Raw genomic sequence first — 23,649 nt, 5'->3', positions numbered from 1 at the left:
CAGTTGGATTTTTTTTAAGAACCTGGAACACCATTCTTCCACATCTTTACATGCTTGACGTCTCATTACTCTGGTCTCCTCTCAAATAAATGTCAAATCCTCAGAGTAGAATTCCCTAACCATTCTAAATAACCAATGAAGAATGAGCCTCATTTCTCCCTCCATCATTGTCTATATTGTGGCCATGATTATTTGCTTTCCAGCACAGATAACTCACTGAATTTTTGTTTCCCTCTTTATTATTTATTTCCCCTAATTAAAAAGAAATCTCCATGAGGCAAAATCTTTCTATATCTCATTCATAGTCACTAGATGATCCCTAGCATAGAGAAGGCTTTTAATAAGTATTTGCTTTCATACATGAATAAATGGACGGGTAAGTGAATGATTAGATATGAATGAATAAATGAATGAATGAATGAATGAATGAATGAATCTACTACTGGAGCTCTTTTATATGTATATGCCAAGCACTGTACTAAGTACTTTTCATACATTATCACAGTGATTTTCAAAAACTTCATTTTTTTTTTTTTTTTGGTCTCAGCAAAGCCTAATGAGAAGCTCTTTCTATGATCCAGAAATCAAAGCATAAACAAAAGGGCCAAAGGAAACAGCTCTGGGTGCCAGCCACTTCTTCCTTTTTGGGCTCTCAAATATCATTTAATTGTCTTATCAATTCTATTGGATATGAATTGTCATTAGTCTCATTTATAGGTTATAAAACTGAGGCTCAGGAAAATTAAGTGACTTGTCCAAGGTCATATAAGACAATAAGTCAGAGGACAAGGTTACGAACCAATTCTGTCTGACTCTAACCATGAATTACTCTCTAAACCTTGATTAGAAAGAGTCTGAATATTTTCTGAAATCCTGGGGAACTCTTTCCAGAATAAGTTAACATTAGGTTAGTATTTTCTGTTCTTATTTGAATAAGATTAGAATAGCTTATTGTAGTGTTTAATAATTAATTGCTATAGGTATATGAAGAATGACTTTTTCTTAATGAAAAATTTCAGGATGATATTATAATGTTAATATTCTCAGAAAGTACTCTCATGTGACATGGGACTCAATGTTAATGGAAGAAAACATATTCATATTTTGTCACAGATAATTCTTGAAAGCCAAAGTATTTAAGAACCTTCACTGAAGCAAAATTCTATTATATGAGAAGTAGCTGCTTGGCAGTTTCTAAGAATTTAATAAATCTCTTTAGGAAAATGTTAGTTTCAAAAGAAAATTTCAGAAGTGCCTGAGGCATACTCTGTTTTCTTGCATTAGCATTACAAATAAAGAACCTTTTTGCTGGCTTTGAGAAGCCAGAGCAAACAAGAATGATCATTTTGCGTTATTTGGTGAGTGGTATTGTGTTACCATTTTTCCCTTTTAATATGAGAAGCCTACAGATTACATGATGCAGATTTTCAGCTACAGAACACTTGTTATGAGGTCTGTGGAATATCGCTTTCACCGAGCCACACTATCTCAGAGTCGTCTGTTTTTCAGATGACTTCAGTGAGAACCGATGGCTTCCATACGTAGGTTCAGGAATGGCTCCTTGCAGGACCTGCCCTGAGCACCTTACACTCTCTTTGTCTTACCTTAGGCCATGCATTCCACATCGTGTGTGTGTGTGTGTGTGTGTGTGAGAGAGAGAGAGAGAAAGAGAGAGAGAGAGAGAGAGAGAGAGAGAAAGAGAGAGAGAGAGAAAGAGAGAGAGAGAGAAAATATGCATAATATAAAATTTACCATTTTAAGTATTTTTAAGTGTATAGTTTAGTGACTTTAAGTACATTCACATTGTTGTGCAAAGATCACCACCATCCATCTCCAGAACATTTTCATCATCTCAAATGCAACTGTGTACCCATTAAACAAGAACCCCCCATTCCCTCTCCCCCCAGTCCCTTCTGTCTCTGTGATCTGACTGCTCTAGGTACCTCATAAAAGTGGAATCATATAATATTTGTGCTTTTGTCATTTCAGATTCTTGTACACTGGACCATCATTTCCTTCAAAATTAAGGACATTCTCTGGTGTCCACAGTGACATGGTTATGCAGTCCTGCCACATGACTCACAGGGGACATTTTGAAAATGTTATTATTATTTTTTTTTAATACTGGATTTACGCACTCAGTGGTAATAGTGCTAATGAGGCTGCAACATTTTGTCAAACCAATTATCAAGATTATATAATTTGCTATTTCTTTTATTAAAAAATGTAGAGGGAATTAATAAGCCCCATTCTCAAGGAATCATATTAATTGGCACAAGTCATTTTTCGGAATAGCCTAGAAAGTCAGAAAATGCCATCACAGCGTCCCGATGGAAAGGGACCAAAAGGAATAATAATTCTCAGTCCTACAGCCTTTTGTGAAGTTCTGTAACTTTGTTCATAATTTTTATCTTTGTAGCCTGCCTTTCTAATGATGGTGAGTGGGGGGAGGGGAGAGGCGGGGGGGGGGGGGCGGGTAGAGGGCAAGAAACTTACTGTGTATGTAGGGGGTACAGGTAAGACTTGAAGGAGGGCTCAGGAAGCAGCAAGGAAGGAGGGAGCCGAGGTATCCGCTCCTCACTGAAGCTTTCTGGGGAAATGAGAACCCCAGAAGATCAAGTCGAGAAAGGAGAGGCAAGCAGGCAGCATCTGAGACCTCTGAGGAAGGAGGTTTCCAGGAGGAAATCGCCCCTTGGGGTGCCCTGGCGGGTGCCTGGGTCAGTCCCTGGTCAGGTCAGGGACAGTTCTGGTATTCTGATCACACAGCCACACAGGCTGAAAGCCTTGGGAGGAGTGAGAACACTAAAGCTTCCCACAGTGCCTCCCATGATGGACGCCAGTGAAGGAACTGGGAGGTGGCCCCGGTCTAGCATCCTTTCAGAATATCTGCTTCAGGACACTTGTGGGGTCACAGAATTCAACCCACAGACTGGGAGAGAGGGAATAAATAAGCAACAGGAGAAAGAGGTCATGTTTAAAGAAAAAAATCCTATTCGAGTGCTCTCCAATTTATTGCCATTTCTAATACTTCTACCACATGGTGCCCAGTTGGCTTCAACCTTGCATTTGCTTTCTCAACTAGAAAGTCAAGGATGGATTCTGTGGATTTCTCTTGTGCTGTGGGAACTCCCTGAAGTCTTGGGATTAATTTCTAGGAATGTCCTATTGTGTTTCTATACTCAAATATTGAGCTCTCTGCCTCTCTCCTTTGCCATATGGATAAGGTAATGAGGAGAAAATAGAGCTGGTTTATATAGTCGGTTATTATGCCATGCTGCTCCTATTTATCCTTTGAGAGAGGAGTTCTTTGCTCACGCAAGATAATCACTACATGAGCAAAGGAAAGTTTGGTCAGATCTCAGGTTTGTTTTGTTTTGTTTTTATCAGTTAATGTAGACAAGAACTTCTTGCTCCTCACCCCTCTCCATTTCCCACTTCTGTCAGGAGTCCCAACATGCCACCATCTGGGGAATTGGGCCTACCTGTGGTTAAAGACTAGTAAGATAGGAAATAGATGAGAAGACTGCACTAATTTCCTAGGGCTGCCATAAATTGGGTGCCCTAAAACAAGAGAACTTTCCTTCCTCACAGTTCTGAAAGCTGCAAGTCTGAAATCAGGGTGTCAGAGGGCCATGCTCCCTCTGAGACTCTATATAGAATCCCCCCCTGCCTCTTCCAGCTTCTAGTGGTGGCTGCTGACACTTGCCATTCTTTGGCTTGCAGCTATATAATTCCAGCCTCTGCCTCTGTGGTCACATGGTTTCCTTCATGTGTCTCTGTCTTCATGTAGCATTTTTCTCTTCTTAAAGGGACAGTCATACTGGATGGGAGTGCACCCTAATGACTTGATTTGGTTACATCTGCAAAGATTCTGTTTTCAAATAAAGTCACATTCACAGGTACTAAAAACTATGACTTCAACATATCTTTTTGGGACATAATCCAGCCCATAACAAGACTCTAACCTCAAGTTCTTGCTTCATCTGGAGCCAAGCCGTCTTGTCTTGATTCTGGCTTGCTGATTCCAAAACTCCTCTCCAAGATTCCAGCCTCAGTTACCCAGTCCTTCCTTTCTGTGGTTCTGTTTCTGACTGACAAATCAGACTTCTATTCACTGGCCCCAACCTGAAAATTTTTTACATTTGTCTGACTATCCAGACGTTAAGGCTACAACTTGTAGTTTCAGGGAATATCCAGACCTGGCCTCAGCACCAGGGCCCCAGTTCTGTAATGGCCACTGTATAAGTCCTCCCCAGGGTCCAGCACTTCCTTGGCCCACCACCTCTAGAAGCTCCTTAGACCTCCTTTAAGGTTTCCACCATCAAACCTGGCTTCTACCACCTGATAGGCCCAGCACAATTCAAGATAGATAGATGATAGATAGATAGATAGATAGATAGATAGATAGATAGATAGATGATAGATAGATAGATAGATAGATAAATAGATAGATAGATAGATAGATAGATAGATAGATAGATAGATATGCCATATCTTCTCAAACTAGCCTTGAGAAGTAGAAAAAATTATAGCATGGCAGTAAATAAAATAATTTAGACCAGTGCAGTGGCCAATTATAAATAAATTAATTTATTCAAAAGTCAAATAAGTAAATTAGTCCAGATTTATACTAGCAAAAAATAAATGGAAAGCTGGAACAATTTTTTAAAGTTTGGGATCTTAAAATAAGTCTTAGCCACAAAGTATCTTTAACTTAATTATTAGATTGATTGCATTAATCTCCCATTTACCATGTTAATATAGACATGGATTAAAGCCAGATCCACTTAGAGGAGCAAACCCAACTAGTCCATTAGCTCAGTGCCCTCTTTCTAAACAACAATGCTTGGCTAACTTAGAAAGGTTTGAATATCTCACAAGTCTATAAAAAGTCAGGCACTTTCAAAAAGCTACAATTTCCATTCCTTCAACTCAGAGAGATGGCCAATAGTAGAATTAAGCAGGCTGAAGTTGCCAACAGCCATGTCATCTTATAACTGTAAAAAGCCTGTTGCTTACAATTTATAAAAAGATTAACAGCTTGGCCATACTTTCGGTCTATAAACATAAACTTAATGACAACATTAGAATCTTCCAATTAGCTATATACATGAACCCAAAGAAGAAAACCAACAATTTTCCCACTACTAGTCATTCTGGTTATTTTGTGTGCATTTATCTAATCTGTCTGACCCACCCCCACCCCCACCCACCCCCCCACACACACTTTGTAAAGTTTTAAAACAAATCATTCTCCCTTGGTAGAAAGAAACTCTGAAAGAACAACTGACCAGCACAAGTTTTGCTACCAACAAAACCAGCCAATTCTCCAGCCGCTATTTCTACTTATGGGGCCACCAGAGACTAAATGGAATAGTTCCATCCCTTGCCAAGAACATATGCCAGTATTTACTAGTACTTACACAAAATAACTTTCCAGAATCACTTTTCAAAAGCTGAATGCTCAGTTGACTTATAAAGTCTAAAATGAATTAATAGGAAAGAAATAGACAGTCCCAGATGCACAAGTTATCAATTTTATGCACAGGATGAGTAAGCCTTACATATTTCAACTAAGCTGGAATTACAATAAGCCCATTTCTCACAGGAGACGTGTGGCTGCTGTAAAAATGAAGATGTGCCTTGTTTTACTTGCATAACAGGAAGTATTCTTGGCTGGATTAGGCTGGATTAAAATGATTGGCATGAAGGCTTGAAGATGCTGCCTTACCAACTGATTTGGCACCAGTTCTAAGCCATGACTACATGACCGTGGTGAGTCACGTCATGACTACATGACCGTGGTGAGTCACGCCATGACTACATGACCGTGGTGAGCTGAATGATGTCAGATGATCTCTGTGTTCATTCATTAATTCAACCAACATTTACTACGCACTTATATTCAAAACATTAAACTAGGGCCTCCAAATTCAAAGACACAGAAGAAAGTGATCCTTCTTGCTTCCAACCTGTTCTGGGTACTCAGCAAGTCTCCTAACATCCTGTAATGCTCAACTGGCATTACAGGGTCAGAGCAGAGACTGGAGAACACTTAATACCCAAGCATATTAGAGCTGGAAAAGAGATTCTTTCATCTAACTCTCATGTTTTGCAGTAAGAAAACTGAGACTGTGTGAATTAAACACTTCTTCCAAGATCGTGGGCTATTTCTCAGGGAGGCAAAACTAGGAACAATTTCTTTGGAGCACAAGAGCATTGAACCACATCTCGGTGATAAGTGTGAGTGAGCAGCATGTGTGAGGTAAAGATGCACAATTACAGTAAAGTCCATGCAAATAAATGGCTAAAGATGGCAAAAGAAGAAAGGCAGTTGATCTGGTCACCTAGTGTTGACATAGCCCAGAGGCAGGAAGAATATAAAACCTACAGGCAGACCTGGAATGTATAAATCAGAAAAATTGGGTATAATAAGTCGGCTATCAACTGTTAGCCCAACAGAAGACATTTCCTTGGGAGGAAAGGGGAATAGAAAGAAAGCTTTGTTATATATTGCACTCAGACCTGGTGAAAACATCAAAATAATCTCATTAAAGAGCAACACACTTACTCAAGACAGACAAAAGGAATTCACAGCACTCTTAAAAATTTTTTTAAGGAATTTTACTTAATCCTGCCCTTCAGTAGACTGGTGTTTTTTTTTTCCAAATTTGCCTGTTGGTTAAGTCTTATATCATTGCGTTTAGAGTAAGAGCCTATCCCTGCAAACACTTATTTAAATAAACATTCCTTCCACAACCTAAAAGGAACAGTTAGTATTGAATCTTATCTTTCTAGTTCATTTAGTGACAACCCTTTCTGAGAACCTCTTAAGCCACAGGTGACCTGTCTTCTGTTTTTTAATAATCAGTATTTTCTTTTAGACTAGGAGGAGATAAACAAGGTCACTTTTAACACCAAAGAAACATTTACATAAAACAACAGCATCCAGAGTATGCAATTTAAAAGAAAATGAATGGCTAATGAGCCTACCAAATTATATGCACCCCTGCCCAGAGCAAATCTTACTAAATGATGAGTGATAGAGTTTTCCATGGTTGAATCTCTTTGTAAATTGAATGAAAAAGTGAAGGTGAGAAATAAAGTATAAAAATAAAAACAATATGTGGGAGAATGAAGGATAGTAGTGTTCAGTAAAAGAGTAGGAAGGTTTATTTGCTTTTTAAACTTTTTGTATCTCCTTTTCTTTTAAGTGTGTGTGTGTGTGTGTGTTACACACACACACACACACACACACACACAAAGGTGTAATGTAGGTCTTGGAATCACCTCTCTTGTGCCTGTGTTCCTGAACCAACCTATTCATTCCCTAACACTTCCGCCAAGAAAACAATATGCTTCAGTCTGTGAATTTGTTGCTCATAGGTATGGCTATCAGCTCAGTTCTTCACTTCTCCTTGTACCCTTGATTCATGTCCAGCCATGTGACCACTTGGCCAATTGAGTCAAGTAGACATGAAAGTGTGCCTGTTCCCAGATGAGTCTTAAGGTGCCTTGCAAGTTTCTGCTTGACCTCTTACATCTCTGCTTCCACCATGTAAAGAGCCTGCCCAGGCTAACGTGCTGGTCCAAGAGGAGAATGAGGAGTACATGAGGCAGAACAAATCTGTCTAAGTCCATCTTAGGGCAACCAAGTCAGCCAGCCAATTTCAGCAAAGCTGCCCAGCCAAGACCTTCTGACCCACAGCTAAACCACAGGGCTTTGAGCAATAATAATTCTATAGCAATAATAACTACTATAATACATAACTATGATAATAACATAAGAACAGTTGTTGTTTTATCCCCAGAGTTTTAGGATGGCTTATTACAAAGCAATAGACAAAAGATATACCAGATTTGCTCAGAAATTCAACAAGAGGTTTCATCCTAACATATTTTGAATGATAGGGAAAACATTTCCCTGCCAATGCGCTACTTTTCCCATTTGTAGACAAAAGCTAATACTAGCTGTTACCTTCTTCCAAGGCATTACTAGAATTAAATGGCCATAAACCTCTAACTCTAGAAAATTCACATGATTGAACACAAAGGATTATGCTACCATACATTGAAAGATAAAAATCAAGGGTATAAGGAAGGGGTACAAGGGTACTTCCCACACAGAAGGTAACCTCTAATATTTTGTTCAGCCTAGAACTGATAAACAGGAAGAGAGGGGAGAAGAGAGAGAGAGAAAGAAAACCCTCCTCTCTACAGATCATTGTCTGACTTGAAACACCCAAGTGAATAATTGAAACATTTGTTAAAATTGATGGAGATAACATCTCATTTTAAATAATGCAGATAACTCCTTTGCATAAGAAGACATAAAGATACGTCTGAATGTCCCAATGAAGTGGTACCTAGAAACTAGAAAAGTGGCATTAAATGAAGCCCAAATTTCTTCTTCTCTTCCAGGCTTTCATGGAGTTCTGCCTGAAGGGACAACAGCTGAGAAACCTTCATAGGATTACTCTTCCAGAATGTGAGTAACAGCCTCAGACTGCAGTGCGGTGAGTTACTGAGGTTGCAGTGCCCTCCTTGTTAGGGGAAAACTGCACAGGAGAGATACTGCACACTTCACGTTATGCAAGTACAGCTGAATCATTGACAATTTATTAATCTGCCCTGCCCTCCACCTACGGCCTTACCACCCAAATTTCCAATGAGATAACTGTTGGCCAGGTCCATGCTCCTAAGAGAAATGGTACTTCTGCTAAGCTGCCATCATCTGAATACTTAATTGCTAGAGAAAGCTCCATCAGGAAGAGTTGTATGTACACCATTTGACAAATCCAAGCACAGGCAGAGACAAGGTCGGCTGTGTCTTTGTCAACCAGAAACTGGCACCACCATATCAGGGTGGTATTTTTGAGAGGTAATAAGAGGGGGGTGGGATGCTGAGGGGCACCTGGCTCAGGATGCAGCACAGGCACATGGACACACACAAAGGGCAACCTGTAAGCAGAAGGAAATCTCCACCTGTCCACCACTGCATTCACTACCTACTTCTGAGTTCTGTTTGGTTTCCTTGACTCTCAGACACAGTTTCTCTCTCCCTCCCACACAGCCTGGAACTGATTTGGAAAAATAAACAGTCTATACCTTCAATCAGACACCCAATTGCAAATGAAGCTAGGGTGTCCAGATCTATTTCACATGGTCAACATCTTTTCCTTTGTCCCATTAAGCATTTCGTATGCAACAGTCCAGCAACTAAGAGAATCTTATTGCCACTAATAGCACAGAAAGAAAAACCCAGTTGCCCAGAAAGAAAAACACCTGGCCAGGCCATCATCATGAGAAGTTTACCTAGCTGGGTTGATGGAAATGTATCACACATTGGAGCTGAAAAAAAAAGAGGCAGTGTGTTGCTGACACTGCTGGAGAAAGGGCCTCAGTCCCCCAGCTATTCTCATGTCATGAGTGCAAGGAGACTGGCTCCTTCCAGGAAACATCACTGTTGCTCCTGGGTCTCTAGGATTCACTTCCTGTAGTTAACTCTTCTTTTACAAGGTAAATAAACCCTCTTCTCTTCTTAGGAGAGTGGATAGCAGAGTAGTCTTTCACAACTTGATATGAGTGCGATTGGATTACTTCTGTCCAATAGAAAAGGGTTGATGGTGAAAGGAAAGCCATTTGCTTGGGTGGGAGAAAAAGGTCAGTTTGGAGTTCTAGGCAATGCAGGGGATGGGAAGGGATTGCCAAGTATGGACTTTTAGAGGCATCTGTAAGGTTGGTCCCTGTACACTGCAGGTGCAGGAATGAGACTGGGTGTCTAGGGGACAGTAAAGTCTGAGAGAGAGAAGCATGGAAGGGACACCAGGGGGGAGCCATTCACAATGCCTCCATGGTGGGTCTTGGAACCCAGGTCTCCTCCCAAATGCTAACTGCTGGAATGGTCACAGATGTACTCAACTGTATTTTCTATGTGTGCCATGATGTAAAAAAGGTTAGGAAGCCCTGGTCTAGCCTCATGGTGTAACAGAGTAAGTGGTATTTCTTTTTAAAAATTTTCTACTTTTACTGTAATTAATCAGTTCCTGATGTTTCCTGAAGCCAAGAAATCTGGTTTGTCATCCCAGCTCTCTGCATTCCCATCAATCCCCCTGCCCATTTTCTCATCTATAAAATTAGAGACTGTACTAGATGGTCTTTAAGGTTTTATCTGGCTCAAGATCCCGCTGACTTCCTGACTTTCACATTCTACCTCTCCCATTCATTGCCCATCCACTTGAACCATCCCAGGACTCAGCTGAAGTGCCACTCACAGAGACCCACTCAGACATAGACAAGTTTAAACTCCTTTGCAATATTGTGCTTTCCCTTTGAAAAGTCTCATCCTACTTGCAATTATTTCATTCATCCATCCATTCATGCACACAGTAAGTATTTGCTGAGAGAGGTTCTACCTTGTTGAGAGCATGAGTTTAAGATCTGGACAGGTGGGTTTATATCCCAGGGCCACTGCTTCCTGTCTGTGTGACTTTGAATGATCCACTTTCCTCAGTGATCAAAAGAAATTAAAAACTGTGTCTACATCTCAGGGATGTTGTAAGGGTTAAATGAATTCAAGAGTTTATGAAGCACCATGAGTGACATAAAGTCAGCACTCAATAAAGTAGCAATGATGATATTCATGATGAGTTATTTACATCATGCAAGACAAGACATGTATCCAATGGCCTTCTCCTGCTAGGCTGGAACTCACATTTGTTTCTCTACCACCTGAATCTCCGGTGCCTCCCACAAAGCCTGGCATTTAATCACATAATCAAGATTCAAAATTTTGGTTGAGTGAATTAATGAAACACAAGCAGCTTGCTATGTTTCCAGTCCCATCAATTTTTCTCAAGGCTAATTTTCACAGTCAAATTTCTGCCAATTCAGCTTAAACTGAAGTTTGCTTTGTTCTCAATCTTTGGGGCGATCAAGATCAAATGTTCACTTCTCTGTTCATAAGAGAAATATTACCGTTTGGGGAAGTTGCATGAAATTCTCACAAATTTCCTTCTCCCAGATCCCAAGTCTAATTGCCATTTAAGGAACAATAGTTTGGGTAACCAAATAACATTCCCAAGAAAAGGGGAAAACTCAATAATTGATGTATTCGATTTCCAGATGTGAGCAACTCTTGTTTTTGCCTAAATGGTGTTGACAATTTATGGTTGTCTTTGGAAAATCATTTGATAATGATCCAACTATCTAGAACCTCTTTATTTTATGCCTGTTAAAAGAAAAGAAAGTTATTACCCAGGAAAATTTCCAGACTGCCATAAAGTAAAGCAATTGCTGCCAAGAGCCATCTGCCATAAAACCTCCCCTAACAGCTCCTTACCTTTATGTATCTGTAAAGCACCCTTTTTAAAAATGAGGAAAGGCCATCAATCATTTCTTTTAAGGCTAATTTCAAATGTTTAATACAGAAATTATATATCAAAAAGTATGAAATAAGCTGTGTGGCATTCTAGAATCAAACACGGGCACCTCCCAGAAATGGATGCAAGTGTCCAGATTATAGAAGCAGCGGTGCCACTAACAGGTTGCAGGACCTTTGGCAAATCCTCCCTTGGCTACCTGGCCCCTCAGTGCCCACATCGACTACAAAGGAAGACGGCGGAGGGCCCGCTGATCTTAAAAGGGCTTTGTATGAGAATCAAATGAGACAAGAGCAGTGAAAACACTTTGAAATATTAAACGTGGTATGAAAACAAAAGATGACACCCTTCTTAAGAGAAAACAAAAGAAAAACCTGCATGAATAGTTTTTTGTTGATATGATAGTCAAAGCTGTTGTAATGAAGATACAATAAAATAAGGGGTTGGGCTCTAGGTCAGTGGTTCCCAAATCTGGCTGAGCATCTGAACCACTGAGGATCCTGAGTTATTAAAACAGAAGTGTAAATCCCACCCTAGACCTACTGAATCAGACTATTCATAGGCCTGGGGAATTAGGATTTATGCAATAGACCTGGGAATCTGTATTTTAGCACACTGCCCAGGAGATGCTGACAAATGGGGAGGTTGGGGAAATGCTGGGCTGGACGATGTCTAAGCTTCTGGGCAGCAGGGAAAAGAAAACCTGTTACCTTATTCGTTATTGTCTGCTGCCAGAAGTAATGATTCCAGTGTCAAATTCTACCTGTGTATTGCTCTATCTGACCTCTCTCAGTGCCCATCAATCAGAGGGACAGATTACAGGCTGCCACTGGCACCAGCATCACCTCCCTTCACCCACAACAGGGATAAAAGGGAAGGATCAGTGGAAGCAAAGAAAAACACCCCCTCCCTCTGCCTGGACCCAATGAGTGGCTAATGCTGGTTCCAACCTGACCATGACGACCCTGGAAGTGGGGCATTTTGTGTTATGGCCACTATTTCAAAAGTTGAAATGGAAACTGGACATCTATCCAGAATAACTAAACTTATTCTTCCCTCCCTTTCTCCTTTCTTCCTTTACTGTTTATGGCATACCTGCTATAAGCCAGGCCCTCTGCTAAATGCTAGGGTGCCAGGCCAAGCCTGGTGCAGCTCACAGTCTGTGGGAAAGTGCAATATGATGATTCCCTGAGATGATGCTACAAAGAAGGGAACCCCTCTGTAGAACCCATAACAGAACAGGACCCCATCTGGAAAACCCCATGAAATATAAAGAAGAGGAAGAGAAAACAGCTTAAACAGAGGTCCTACTGATCTAAGACCAAAGTGGCCATCCCAGAGAATGAGAGGAGAATGGGTGGAATGAGATGACACTGAGGATCACCTATTTAACATTTTGGAATTTATCACTTGAGCCCTGGGGAGGCACTGAAGGGTTGTGAGCCATGCAGGGAGGGGACTTGATCAGAACGCTTCCACTGCGGTGAGAGCAACCACTAGGAGGCTATTGTTGAGGGGGCCCATGTAGTCTGGCCTTGGTGGTGGCTGTGAAAATGGGGAAAAATTGACATTTCAATGGATAAAATTTACAAGTGATGAATTAGGTCTTTTAATTGTGAAACAAAAATAAGTTCCCTATTTATTCAGTTTGGCAAGAGAGCAGGGCAATGGGTGGAAGGAATAATCAGAAGTGTCCTTGCAATATGAAGTTTGAGAAATTGTGATCTAATCTAACTCCCATAGAGTAAAAGAAGTCTTGACCCGGAGATAGAGAGCAACTTGTTTAACATCACTCATTAGTGTGGTAACAGGGAGACGGCTAGAATATTCCCTGCATCAGGATAGCGTGATAATAAAGGCAGAGAAATTAACCAGCTGAGGCCAGGTTCAGAGTCAAGCCAATACCAGGCTCTGCAAAGCTGTTGGAAAGTAAGGAAATGTGTTCTGTAGCCCTGGGACTCTAGGCTGGCCTGGACCTAATAGAGCTTCATGCTACAGCAACCACTGTGAGAACAAAGAGCACACAAAGAAGGGAGCTAAGAGTCCTGATTCAGGATGTTAGAGCTGCAGCCGTCCTCCATTCCTCCAGCCACACGCTCAAACAGCATCATGTTCAGGACAAAGGCAAGTCACCTAGGTCTTGGTCACCCTCCTCGTGACACACACTGCACCTCTGCCTCTCCCCGTCCAATTTGGGGCCCCTTGCATTTACTTTCCCAGATGTGTTCCCTAGTCTGATGGAGCACAGCTGGATGCACAAAGCCTCTGGCCCATGCAAGGCTTGGGACTTTGCAGACAACTGAACAAATGGAGGCAAGAGGCTTCCCCTGGTGTGCATTACACTCAACCTCAGCCAAAAAGATGAGCACAGCCAACGGAGTCAGAGACGCCACGTGATAACTGAAACAACTTGCCCCTCATCCGGATTGATAGAGCGGCTGCCACAAGATTAATTGTATTTTTCCTGGAACAAAGCTGGAAATCACTCAAAGGGCAATAAATGCTGAAATCTGTCTATGCTCTGCCAAAATTTCAGACAAAAAGCCAATAAGGCAATTTTTACCTTATGTGCTTGAATGGATTTTTTAAAACAGATCCATATTGAATGCAATGGACTGGGTCAGCCCAGGAGCTCAAAAGAGGCTGCTCACTTCGGGAAGGTGAGTGAGTTCTCCTGGGTCAGCCATACTTCACACCACGTATTGAATATGCCACCCAAGGGAGCCCACAGCCTCCGTGCCCTTGTTAAATTCCATGAAGAAATAATGGCCTGCCAAGGATGTGGACCAAACAAAGCAGTTCCTAAGGTCACTTCTTCTTGGAGTGGAGAAACCAAAGATGTGAATTTTATGGGGGTAAGGCAAAGGAACCTGCTAGCCACAGCTACTTTGGAGTTTTCAAAACATTTCAAAAATTAATATTGCAAAACCTCAGCCTGGAACCAAACCAATACTCTTTAGGGCTCCCTTGGGGTTAAGTAGGTGGTGATAATAACCTGTGTCTTATATGTGTAAAGCAATTCATAGGCTATACAGAATTTTCATACATTAGCACATTTGTCCTTCCAACAACCTTGTGAGTTGGGTATTATTATTAATCTCACTTTACAGGTGAAGAAAATAAGGATTAGGAATTATATACTGGCTCATAGGAATTTTCTAGAAAGAATGATCAGACAGGTCTAAAGACTGCTCTAAGATACAACTGCTGGTACAACAGATAAAATGGTTCTATCAGTCAGGGTTCCAGCAGGAATTAGAAAACTCAAAATGGAATCATTTTAAGAAGTTTAACAATGGATTATTTTACAGAAGTAAAAGACAGGTATGGAAAGTACAGGAAGGAATGATTAGTACTCCAGGACTAGTAACAGGGAGGTGATTACATTCCTAGGCTGAAGGGTTATGGGAAAGAGGAAGAACCTGGACAGAGCACACCTTGAAAGGTGCTGTGACCTTCAGTGAAAGCAAGAAGTGAGCTAGGAAAAGAGATAACCCAATTGTCTGTCTGGGTCCCAAATTAACCAAAACCAACCACAAGTCAGAGGACAAAAAGACAATTGAGTTAACCATACATCAGTGTCTCCTAGAGCAGAAAGTAGGTTGGGAAAGGTAAGGAATAGATCAAATTCAAGATATTGTCAAGTGTTATTTATAATTAAAAACCAATCTACATGCCCAACATTTGGGGAATAGTTGAATATATTAGAGTTTATAGAAACAATATTTATACAGCCATTAAAAATCATTTTCATTCTCAAAGAATGATAGCAGAGAGTATGCGCATCATATAATCAATACTAAAAGAAGCCAGATTTTTTTTACATAAAGAACTACATATGTAGTATGGATCTAAAGATGCTTGAAATAAAGGATGACTAGAAGGAAAGACACAAAAATGTAAACATCTGAGTTATCTCTAGAATTAGATTTTTGTCATTGTTGTTCCCATTTATTTCATTGGATGTTTCTCTATTTTTCCAAATGTTGTATAATGAATACAAATTATCACTACAACCTGGAAAATATTTTTATAAACTTAAAGCAGATTATTTAAATCCTTAGAAATTCTGAAGAATAAAATCTTAAAATTCCTTTGCTCTAGCTAGCATTCAATATAAAAAAAAAAAAAAAAAAAAAAAAAAAAAAAAAAAACAGGAGAAAAATAATCATCCATTTCTCTGTTGATATCAGGATAGATGTTGGGGATTCTCAGGATATCAAATCAGGTGTTTGTGGGTCTCATAATGTATCTCAGAGGTTCTCAACCTGTGGGTCGCGACCCCTTTGGCGGTCGAACGACCCTTTCACAGGGGTCACCTAAGACCATCCTGCATATCAGATATTTACATTATGATTCATAACAGTAGCAACATTACAGTTATGAAGTAGCAACGAAAATAATTTTATGGTTGGGTCACAACATGAGGAACTGCATTTAAAGGCAGAAGGTTGAGAACCACTGATGTTTCTCCATAACAATCCTTTGAGAAAAAGGTCATCTTCTTCTACAGACGAGATGACCTAGGTTTAGAGAAATCATATCCCCTACACAGGGTCACGCTGCTGGTAAGTGACAGAGCTAGGACTTGAACCAAATTTCCCAATTCCAAAGTGGATGTTATTCCAAGGAACTGAGCCATGACTTTAAGAGGAGCTGCTGTACTCCCAGGAGTCCTGTCCTACACAGAAGCCTCTCTTTGGCCATCCTGACTCCAATGAACTGTACTCTAGCAACATTTCTCAAGCATTTTGGGGGCATCTTGAGCTAACAGTAAAGACTGAGAAAGTCCAGGATACACAAAAGAACAAGTCCTAGCCTGGTGTTCTATTCATCAAGTCAGCCGTGGGCAAACTACGGCCCGACGGCCCGTTTGAAATGAATAAAACTAAAAAAAAGAAAGAAAAGACCATACCCTTTTATGTAATGATGTTTACTTTGAATTTATATTAGTTCACACAAACACTCCATCCATGCCTTTGTTCCGGACCTCCTGTCCAGTTTAAGAACCCATTGTGGCCCTCGAGTCAAAAAGTTTGCCCACCCCTGCATCAAGTCCTCACTTACAGAATGAGGTATTTGCTGATCTCAAGGTCCTCTCAAAGATTACCTCAATATGAATAATAAAAATTACCATCAACCCTCTATACCCATGGGTTTTGCATCTGTGGCATCAACCAACCACAAATCAAAAATATTTGAACAAAGTTACATTGTTGCTGACACACTATGTAACGAGGCCAGGATGATTGCCATGATTGTTGGTTGTGTCTATACCGAATATATACAGACTTACTTCCTTGTCATTATTCCTGCAACAATACAGTATAACAACTACTTATATAACATTTATATTATTTTAGGTACTATAAGTAATCTGGAGATTTGAAGTATATGGGAGGATTGTGTAGGTTATATCAAATACTATGCCATTTTACATAAGGGACTTGAGCATCCTCAGGTTTTGGTATCCAAGGGAATTCTGGAACCAATATCCTCATGGATATTAATGGACCATTGTATACAGGACAAGATTTATTGAGCACTGATTATATGCCAATCACTGGACAGTGTGCTTTGATACTCATCACATTGTATCCCCTTCTGACCAAGTCTATTACTACTCCTCTGTTATACAGGAAGACACTGAGTCTCAGAGAATTTCAATTAACTTGCCCAAGACCAAAGAGCTAAGTAAGTAACAGAGTAGGATGTGAACACAGATTTGTCTGACCACAAAACCCAGTCTCTCAGAGCTTATTAATTGGGGGAGGTATGCCAGGCTTATTTGAGAAATCACAGAATAATAGATCAGCAGTTCTTATTAGTACTTAATAATAATGTCTCCCACTGGGCTTTTATGTTGCTCAAAATCCCACCCCAAGGACATCATCGGACATCATCCTATTGTGTATTTCTCTCCCCCACCATGTGAGATGTCACTCCTCGATGATGGAAAATGTGGCCTGCCTATATGCCCAGGAAGAGGAGGACACAGATTATAGGTGGGCATTAGCAGATTCTGCCACAGACAGCCAAGTGGCTCTTCCTCTGAGTCATCAGCGCCAGACCTCATTCTGAGTGCTAGAAGGAGCAGAGGTTTGTAGAATGGTACAGTGATGGACCAGTCTTAGCCTCCATTTAATTCTCTTATTCTATCCCCAGCACCATTACAGAACAGCCCCACATAACACTGGGCTCCAGTTGCCATGGACAGCATATTACAAAACAAGACATTAAAACTTCTCAAAGAGCCTGAATCGCACAATTCCCTCAAACTTGTCTCTCATCATTTCAGGAGTTCATAATAATTAACCCGTACAAATGTTCTCTGCCCACACAGTGTCTGTGTCCTGGGGAATGACAGTGATGCCCACTAAACCAACCTCTCCTTGCTTCCCATGCTCACTCCTCCACTCCAGCTCCATAACCAGAGTTTATTTACTTTTCTTCCCACAAGGGCCTCTGTGTATTAAGCTTCCATTTCACGGTGGGGTAAAAGGATAAGATGTATTTTAATTTACCTGGTGTTCTGCCTACCTGGCTTATTTAGATTTTTGGCCTGCTGAGAAAAAAATTGCACCAGGCTTAATGATCAGCTCAGCATTTAACCTGTTGCTGACACTTGAGAGTGTTCTAATTCTGGTTAAAATTCAGGGACAACATTCAGGCTGGCAGCCTGAGGGTCAGAGATATTCTCTGGCCCTCTGTCATTACTGAATTTTCTGCCCAGTAAAGTAAAAAAAAAATGGAGTCGTAATGAGATTAAGTCTGAACTTGGAAAATGTCATTCCTTGAATTCCAACAGCTGCCTTTAAATGCTTTTTGGCATGGGTGAGGTCCCATATTTCTAGCCTGACACCCAAGCTTTGTGGTTCCTACAGCTTCCAGGGGCTTGGTGATTCTCTGCTGCCTACCTTCTACAAATTATTAGAAATTAATTTGACTTGGTTCAGCATTATCTGACAATTGCACTGACCACCTCTCTTTCTCCCCCCTCCCCCCATGAACCTTTCTGGCTAATTTACATCCCTGCCACACATTTTAATGTCTCCAATGCTGGTGCACATTATTTTAAGCTCATGCCAATTATAATTTTTAATACAGTCTGAAAAATCATGCTGTTACTTAGCAACAAAGGTCACTCCAATAAATAATACCTTGAGAGCCTATTGATAGCCTTGATTCTTTTTCATGGGGATTGAGAGTTAGTGGTGAGACCTTTCCCAGTAACTGTTAATATCTGAACTATTGATGAGTGTCTACTACTGGCAGTTTTTTCAATCTAGCTCAGCCCCCTGTGCTTCAAGTCATCTTTCTCCCCACTTCCATCCCTTGTAGGTAGTGACAGGGTGGGCCTGGTGAGCTCCACTCTTCCCATCCCTAATCTCCAGTCTCCCTCCCACATGGGGGCTACAACAGAAAACCTGGTTTATGTACACATCCAAAGGATAACTGGATTTAGAAATATCAAGCTAAAGTTCCAGGAATCTTTTTTTTAAAATATATTTTATTGATTTTTTACAGAGAGGAAGGGAGAGGGATAGAGAGTCAGAAACATCGATGAGAGAGAAACATCGATCAGCTGCCTCCTGCACACCTCCTACTGGGGATGTGCCCGCAACCAAGGTACATGCCCTTGACCGGAATAGAACCTGGGACCTTTCAATCCACAGGCCGACACTCTATCCACTGAGCCAAACCGGTTAGGGGGGGAATCTTTTATATTAGAAGCCAAGGATTGAACATCACCAATGATATGGGAGACCTCAAAGTTTTTCTTCCTAAAGAATTTTTTCTCAGCATTTTCCCCTGGGAGATAATGACCTTAGCAGCAGGCATGTTACATGGGCACAGGGACAGTCCCTGCAGTAATCAGGGCTTACGGATTCCACAGCACAGCCGGAACCCAGACTGAAACCCCAAGAGCATCGCCCTTGGTATCTCCTGGGTTCCTAGAGCACTCACCACCTTCTCTTTTCTGTTGGGATGAAGGCCCCCTTCCTCCCTGAGCAATGGGAAGCCAAAGTCAATCTGGGATGCTCATCACACAGGGTTCTTTAAAAATTGTGTATATTAGGAAATCTTGTTAAAAGGCACTCAACAAAGATCTCCACATAGCCTGGCAGAGTCTCTAGAGAAGAAGTCCTGCCGCTCCTTCTGCCCCCTTCTGTCTTTCCAACAGAAAACTGCCCAACATAAGTTGTCCTGAAGGTTGGACTCAGACCATGGACCACTAACTACAGGCTCATCCTTCCCCGTCGGGAGCCTCCATTCTTGGAGGACTACGCGAGGATTTTTTTCCTAGAGTTTGGCTCATTTGAGTCCTCACAAGTGCCTAAACAAAAGGAAAGTGGTCTCACACTGTCAGTCCATATTTTATATTCCATAGAAAGCAAACCCAGCTTTATTAGTTAATGTTTATTCATTACCTAGTATTGTGCCAAACACTTTACAGATGTTAGCTATTTAATCCAAAGATATAATGGCAGAGACTCTCTCCTTGACCAAACACATCAGGCTCCTCTCAACACTCTGCTGGACCAGGTGTCAGCCCTGGAGTTCCATATCCATCCTTGCTGAGTCCAGTTTTAGTAAGACTCCTGCTAAGTTCATTTAGAGAGAATTCCCCACCCTTGACATCTGGTCACCCTGATTTGCCTTCAACAGGAATCCTGTTAAGTGGGTTTATCAAGCCTCCCCCTGCCCTTGTGCCTCCCCTTCATAATTTTTCACCCACTGGCCATCTCACCTTGCACTTTGGCAATGAATCCCCAGCTGTCTTTGCTGTATTAAGAGCTTAGCCCCAATCCTCTCCCCTATTATAATACCCTTATTGTAATAGTCCTGAATAAAGTCTTTTTTACCATTTTAACAAGGATCAACATAATTTTTGTCTTGAATAACAGGTGCCACTATTATTCCCACCTAACAAATAAGAAACTGAGGCACAAAGGAGAATTCTATTATTTGGCCAGCATATACCAGAGACAAAATTTGAAGGCAGAGAGTCTGACCAAAAATCCATGCTCTTAACTATTTCCCTTAACTGCCAATATGCTATACAGTCACTCTCATCCCCTTGTTAGTGAATACACTTTTTTTAAGGGCCACCAAATCAGACAAGACTTTAAAATCTTGAGTGGTCTCATCTTCCACAGACAAGCTATAAAACAAAATTAAAATAGATCCTGCCTTTAATTTTGTTTTCCTAAATGAATCCCTGAACACTGGACCAGCTAAATGTCTCACTCCTTGGCCAGTTTTCCTGTAGTTGGAAATATCCAGCCTTCATAGCATAATTCACTTGAATGCTGTCCATTTGTAAAGTGCTGTACTAGGCACCAAAAGAAGCACAGACACAAAAGAAAGTCTTGTTGTAATCTAAACCCATGTGCCATGGTTATGAAATATCCTAACAAGGTAAAGAATCTAACTGAGCAAGACACTAGCATCATTCAGCTTTATCTTTCTTATAATTATAACTTCATTTCATTCCCAGGGACTGCGGGGGAAGTGCAGCTATCATGCATGCTGGTTTTCTCCAGACCAGTGCTTTTGATATCCAGAAAGAAGGTCAATGGTCCACAGAGAAAGGACCCAGGTTGTCTCATTTCAACAGCCATAGCAGGGTCTTCAGCTCACCATCATCCCTAAGCCACCCGCTTCTATTTATCTGATAACCCAGGTGTGCATAAAGATCTAAAGGCATTGATGCCCAGCCCAGAATGTTCTCCTTTGAATTAAAAATCATCTGAGAGTCTGTTCCTAAATCAGTGTAGCGTGGGGCCTTTAAAGGGGCAGCTGTAGGAACATACTCACCTCCTGGGGCTTCTCCAGCACATCGCTCAGAATGAGGGTGCAAGACCTACAGGTCTCCAGCTCACCCTCTGGCAGGAAGTTGCTTCCTATAGTTATCTATGGGACAAAATCCAGCCCCACCATCAGGAACCACGAAGAGGCCAAAAGGCAAGCAGCCATCCTCTCAGATCTAATTTACTTCAGTATTTCTGCTCCCCTACTCTGCTCTCTCTCCCTGTCCTGTTATATTCCTAAGCCTATTTACCTGGATTTCTGAAATGGGTTCATTTCATCATGCCTCCATGGTTTGCATGTCTTCTTAACTGTTAGCTTAACCTTGACCAATGGTAAAAGAGAACTTTCTTAAAACAGGGTCTCCATGTTCTGAATTTGTCCATTCATTCAGTCACCAAATACTTATTGGGAGCTATTAGATGTCAGGTTGTGCAAGATTTTGAAGATACAAATGAATAAGATACCAGCCTTGTATTTATGGAAGTCAGGTTCAAATGATAGAAATAACTATGTAAATCAATCATTGCAATGCATGCAATGAGGTTTATTCAAATCTCAGAAATAGCACAGAAGGTGACATTGGGAGGAGCAGAGATATCTACACAGAGGTGGAGGAGAAGGGGATAAATGTGCTAGACACTAAAATCTAGAGGGGAATTCCAGTAGGAGAACTAGCATAATCAGAAACAAAAGTATGAGAAAGAGCCATCTGGGCTTAGGAAATCCAGTAAGTTCCTCACTGTCAAAGTGTGGTAAGTATGTTATGAAGCCCACAAGAAGGTGAGGATAGACAAACAGCAGGGGCCAGATTTTGGAAGGCCTTGAGCGATCCACTGGGGACTTAATTTAGCAATATTAACAGCCTACAGTCTGTAAGGTTTACAGTAGACAAAGCCCTGCACAATGCACTTCATGTGTATGACATCATCTAGTCCGTATCAGATCCCAGAGAGGTAGGTATTAGGTTGAACAATAAAAAACATAACTAATACTGCACCAGTTGCCCTATGGATGTGGAAACCTCATGGTTCAACCTAATACTGTTATTATTATCACCATTTAAAAAATGTAGAAATTGAAGCATCTTACTTTCTTTCCCAGGTCACATGGCTACTAAGTAGAAGGAGAAAGAATCAAACTCAGTCAGTCTAACAAGTAGTATCAGATGAGGAATACATTTTTAGGTAAGGGACTAAAACACTGCAAGGGAGTGACAGTGAACTGTGTGGTTACACACAGAGCATTCTGAGAGGAGGTGCAGAAAATGCAAATTCCCTGATGCAAGAATATTCCTGGTATGTTCTAGGAACCCAAGGAGGCCAGTGTAGCAGGAGTAAAGAGAAGGGCAAGGAAGAACGTGTAGGATACGAAGTCCGAGAGATAACCTGGAGCAAGATTGTGTCAGGATTTATAGTTCAGTAAGGATTTGGGCTTTTATTCTGATTGAGATGAAAAAACAATTGGCATATTTTAACAAGATCATTTTGGCTGCCAGTTGAGAATAGACTACAGAGGAGCAAAGGTAAAAGAAAGAAGGTCAGTTAGGAGGTAAAAGATGATGGTGATTTGGCTCAAGGTGGTAGCAGTTGAATGGGGGGACTCATTGGATGTGTTGATCGTCTGGATGGAAAATGTGAGAAAAAGAGAGAAGGCAATGATAGTGCCAAGATTTCAGAAGAATGAGTTTACATTAACCAAGATGAGGAGGTTGCTGGTAGAGTTGGCTGCAGGAGATTATCAGAAGGTCATGTGTGGAAAGGTCAAATGCTCATTGGACCAACTAGAATTATCAGGTAGTCAGTTGGATATATGTGTCTAGTTTGGGGGAGAGGTCCAAACAGGAGGATAAATTTGTGAGCTATTAGCAGACAAGTGGTGTGAAAACCATGTGACTGGTGAAGATCACCCAGGGAGGGAGTGTGAATAGAAAAGAGAAATGGTCCGGGAACAGTCCATGTGACACTCCAGGATTTAGAGCTCAGAAACCTGAGAAGCAATCAGCAAAGGGGACTGAGGGGAGTGATCAGAGATGTGAGAATCAGAGGCAGCCGCTGGTTTGAGCATAGAGATCATGAAGGTGAGAACTTACTCTAACTCCCCAGACTACTTCCTTGTTTCCACTGCTTCAGGTTCCCATCTGCCCAGTGCTGCTGGTCCCATAGACCTCAGTGCAGATGTAAGTGTCTGAACTACCAGGGCAGTCATCCTGAACTATTCCAACATCAGAATGTTTTTATTCAGTTAATAAGAAAGCATCATTGGCTGAATTATGAGACTACACACTCTCTGTAATCAGAAAATCCCTTAAGAGTGGGAATAATTTCATGGTTTTGTTTTGTTTTGTTTTTTAGTTCAGGGTAGTTACTGTGAAAATAATTAAATTTCTGAAAATTCTGGTACTTTTCATGTAATTTCTAAAATTACCTATTTAGAATTATGCACAAAAACCTAA

Source organism: Myotis nattereri (assembly GCF_964212035.1).
Source record: "Myotis nattereri genome assembly, chromosome: 7".
NCBI lineage: Eukaryota > Metazoa > Chordata > Mammalia > Chiroptera > Vespertilionidae > Myotis > Myotis nattereri.
Note: the sequence above shows the minus strand (reverse complement) of the source record.